The following is a 5,122-nucleotide window of genomic DNA, read 5'->3' as shown; positions in this document are numbered from 1 at the left end:
GGTTCAAGCTCATTGCATCTCCAACCCACATCCACTGCCACTGTATTTAAGGGAAGTTAAAGACTTTCTTCTGCACCTACATTTGGATCACCTCGATCCATGATAGTCATTCAGGCAGTAATGCCTGGACTGGAAACAAGCCATCCTTAAAACATTACAACATTCCAGCTCCTGTGTTGGAATGAAAAACAAATGTGTTGTTTAAATCAGAGATTGCACTTGTGACAGAACAATAAATATTTTATTTTGATTATATAAGTAAGTACAAAACAAACTTGTGGTAGACCTAAACTTATTATTCAGAATAATTACATCTGAGACTTAAGATTATAACATTATAACAGTGATGGCAATATTAATTGTTTGTTGTTCAGCAGAACAGTGTCCAGTATGTTGGCTGTTATACTTTGTTGTGTTTGAAAATAAAAGTTGGGCTGATTTTAACATCATTACAAAAAGTGTTGTTAATTATTTTTAATCATATTCAGGTTACCACAAATTGTTTTTTCATTTAGTTGAACTTGAAATGTTTGTCAGTAAGTAAACAATTAGTATTGTACAGTCAGAAATATCAAGTTATTCTTAATACTGCAGACTTGCAATGTATAAGTTGTCCTAACATTCATCTTAAGTAAGCTTTACTTAGTTTTTTTGAGGCAACGAGTTTCCTTAATTTTTTTTGAGTTCTGGGAACTAACAAGGCTGTACAGTGTACTCAAAATGAGTAAGTTGCCCTAACTTGGTCATCTTAAGTAAACTTGATCCAATTTTCTCGAGTTCTGGGAACAAATGAGCTTGTACAGTGTACTCAAAATAAATAAGTTGTCCTAATTTAGTCATTTTTAGCTAAGCTTTACTCAATTTTTTTGAGGCAACGAGTTTCCTCAATTTTTTGGAGTTCTGGGAACTAATTAGATTTTACAGTGCACCTTACAAAATTTGCAACCTTACAATTCATTTACATCTCCCTAAATGAAAGGTAAGTATAAAATGGGCTGTTCTTCTATAGTGTTCTCTGCTCAAAGTCTGAACATGAATACAAGTCCAATCTTCACAATCATTCAAGTACTCTTTCAGGTGCTCCACTGTGTTGATTAGCCAGTCTGACACTTTCTTGGTTAGCAGTAAATTTAATGAGATTCTTTAGTAAAACTTACACTGTGAGAGCAGTGAGAGTGAACTGTTGTGGGCTGAATAGCTAAATAATAACTCATTACAACGCTCAGCAAAAGTGATCGGATCAGTATCCTCACACTGTTTCTGTGTATTCATTGGATAAATGATTCTTTCATAAATTGTTGGTTGTATCTGTTTATTTTACGCTGTAAAAACTGTTTCACGTCTGTTAAACTCTGAGTAGAAAATTTGCTTAGAAAGCCAAATAAATGCTGATGTCAGCGGGTTTCAGCACTACAATAACAAGGCCTAACCATAATTGGAAAAACAAAGTGCCAAGCAGTTAAGTAGATTAGAGTTTGACCACATTTTGTCTGCCTGAGCACTGGCCACAATCACGAGAAGACTGGGGGTGCAGGGGGGGCACAATTAGCTCAAAAGATTAAAAGAGCAGTGAAGACACACTTCTTGAGGGCATCTTTAGCCATATGGTGGCTACTCTCTTCATCCTTAGCCAACACACTGTTGACCTTTGTAAGATTTACCATTTAATTAGTCTTCTGATGTCAGTGATCTGCTGCTTTTCCGCGTGGATTCCCCCAATTACACACTGATTAGTTATGTTGAGACGGACTCTGTAAATGTTAACAGCATCCACATCTGCCTGCCTTCATGCACAATAATGAAATGCCTGGAAACCTAAGTTTGAATTTTATGTCTGCTCTCTTCTTTCTATCCTGATCTTTTTGGTAAATTGGGGAAATGCTATGATGAATCAGTTACTGTGTTCCTTCCTCTTCAGCGAATTCTTAATTATTTAATGGTGTATTTAATTAATTCATTATGGCAGTCCTGGCGTTCCATATTAGATGGATGTACACATTGTATGTACAATAATGCACTAATCAGCATATATATTTTCTTGCACTTGAATATATCAATACATTTGAATTAGGATGTTTTTATCAGACATTTTAGGTTGGTCAGTTTATTGGTCCTGTTTCAAATAAACCAATATTCACTATGTTATAAAATGGGCATATCTTTTGACTTTATGGTAAATGGTAAATGGCCTGTATTTATATAGCGCTTTACTAGTCCCTAAGGACCCCAAAGCGCTTTACATATCCAGTCATCCACCCATTCACGCACACATTCACACACTGGTGATAGCAAGCTACATTGTAGCCACAGCCACCCTGGGGCGCACTGACAGAGGCGAGGCTGCCGGACACTGGCGCCACCGGGCCCTCTGACCACCACCAGTAGGCAACGGGTGAAGTGTCTTGCCCAAGGACACAATGACCGAGACTGTCCAAGCCGGGGCTCGAACCGGCAACCTTCCGATTACAAGGCGAACTCCCAACTCTTGAGCCACGATCGCCGAGCCACGGGTTAATTTATAGCTAAATTAACCCTGTAACCAAAGTTTGCTCTAATTTGACTGGCCAAAAACATCCAGTACCAAAAATCTTCTCCCTGCATGCATATTCTACATATTCATATACATTTTAGGCAGGTGTGAAAAAATGCTGTAAACAAAGAATGCTTTCAGAAATATAAATGATTGTTTATTGGCCCTAGATGTATTCTGCAGCAGGACAATGACCCCAAACATACAGCCAATGTCATTAACAACTATCTTTAGCGTAAAGAAGAACAAGAAGTACTGGAAGTGAGCCCTGATCTCAACATCATCGTGTCTGTCCGGGATTACATGAAGAGACAGAAGGATGTGAAGAAGCCTACATCCACAGAAGATCTGTGATTGGTTCTTGTTTGAAACAATCTACCAGTGGAGTTCCTTCAAAAACTGTGTGCAAGTGTACCTAAGAACTGATGCTGTTTTGAAGGCAAAGGGTGGACACACCAAATATTGATTTGATTAAGACTTTGCTTTTGTTCATTCACTGCATTTTGTTGATTGATGAAAATAAGTGATTAACACTTCCATTTTTGAAAGCATTCTTTGTTTACAGCATTTTTCTCACCTGCCTAAAACGTTTGCACAGTACTGTATGTGTATTTATAGGCAATATAATATCCATCGCTTATTACCATTTCATTGGAAAATTTTAGGAAGTTAAAAAGCTTGAAAAGCAGCAATTTCACCAGTAGGTGCTCAAATGACCGCCTCATATGTGACTTGCTTCAGATTCATAAATAATGCAGCTTTAATCTACACAGAACGTGCTGGTGGTTCCTTTAAATAGCTTATGAGCTTGGAAGTATGTAAGTGGCTGCATTATTGCTTTATTATTTATTGAAACTCCGGTATAGAAGGTTGGGATTGGTATAATTACCAAAATGGATTAAGAACGCTGGAGTTAAAAATTTTGTGATATTTGGGTTTATAAAATGGCTGTGGTACTTTTTTGTTGCAGATCTTATCAAGCACTACTTCACCTTCATTTCACAACCAGTAATTAGCCTTTACTTTGCCTATCGGTATTGTTACTTGGCTGACTGTAATCACTGCGCACGGCATATGAAAAAAAACAAAACAGATTTACTATATGTCGCACAAGCCACTTGGATTTTTACTTGAGTCTACATAATACTTCTATCTGCTATTTTATTCAGGATTTTGTGGAAGAGATGAGAACATGTTTACATCGGGTAAGGTCATCCAGTAAAAATTATAATTGTTTGTCATAACTGCTCCTACATCTACCCTCCAGGTAAGAAAACAATCAGCTCAAAGCAGGCAGATTGTCATGCTCTTAGTAGGCCTCAGCATGCCTAACTTGGTTTAGTCCAAAGGTCAATTGTAGGAATATTTGCTGCCATTCTCTACTTTTCCACTTATTTCAAGATCATTCTGAAAACTACGAGACATGGTTCAAACCCATGTTTGAAAAGCACATAAGCATACAAATGCAAAACTACAAGCACTATTACAGTTTTTCTCCATTGGTTTGGCTCATTTCTTGAAACAGAAATTACATTCTCAAAACTCTAAGATCATTTGGCAAAACACTCTTACAGTTTAGCACAACACTATAGCTCACCTGCAAAAGCTCATATCTCTTCCAAAACTGTTCACTCAGGCTTCAATCTAAATCCCTTTCTCATTTAAACAGTCAGTGTCTCCAAAATGGCAAAGATCCTTCTCAATAGTTTTGGCTCATTTCTCGACACAGATCGGACATTCTCATCATTCTTGGTGCTTTTGTCAAAATAAACCTGGATGGTTGATCACAACAACATGGTCCACCTGCAAAAGCTCATATCTCTCCTAAAACAGTTCACTCATGTGTCAAAACTACATTTCTTTCTAATCTGAATAGTCAGTTCCCCCAAAATGCATCGTCCCTTTGGCATTGTGTGAGTACTGCCATACAAAATGTTTAGATGTTTTGTCACTATGGCAGAGGACCAACAATATACAACAGAAAAGAGTAGCCTCCAAGGTTTGACATCACAGATTGCACTCTCACTACCAAGGAAATTATAACCATTTTTTATTCACAGGCAAAGAAAGTTTCATACATATGTAAAAAGAAAATGTACATTACAGTAGCAAATTGTATGAACACAAAATCAAAAAACAAAAACTTATTCAGTGGTCGCTGTACTCATTCTCCCGCTCTTGTCCACTGTCTTCACCCTCCTGATTATTTACACGCTGTTGTCCGTCTGGCCACAGATTCTCGTCCACATCACAGCGGATACTTTCTCTTGCGATGCAACGAGGAAAAAAAACGGCGTGCATGCCGCAACCATCCCCTGCATTGATCTCCTGTAATGTCGTCACACGCTGTGGCCATAGCATGGAGCAGGGACGGCTGATCCTGAGCATGATGCTCATACACTCTCCACCTCCAAGCAGAGAAAAACTCCTCTGTCGGATTGAGGAAAGAAGAGTAAAGTGGTAGGAACCCCATGACCATCATGGGATGCGTTGCAAACCAGCCCCTATGGTGGAAATTGACATTGTCCCACACAATTACATAAATGGGTAGGTGAGGCCCTATGAGACCTCTCTCATTTTCAGGGATAAAAT

This window comes from Pundamilia nyererei, unplaced genomic scaffold (assembly GCF_000239375.1).
Source record: "Pundamilia nyererei isolate P.nyererei 1_Seehausen unplaced genomic scaffold, PunNye1.0 scaffold00143, whole genome shotgun sequence".
In the NCBI taxonomy this organism is placed as follows: domain Eukaryota; kingdom Metazoa; phylum Chordata; class Actinopteri; order Cichliformes; family Cichlidae; genus Pundamilia; species Pundamilia nyererei.
Note: the sequence above shows the minus strand (reverse complement) of the source record.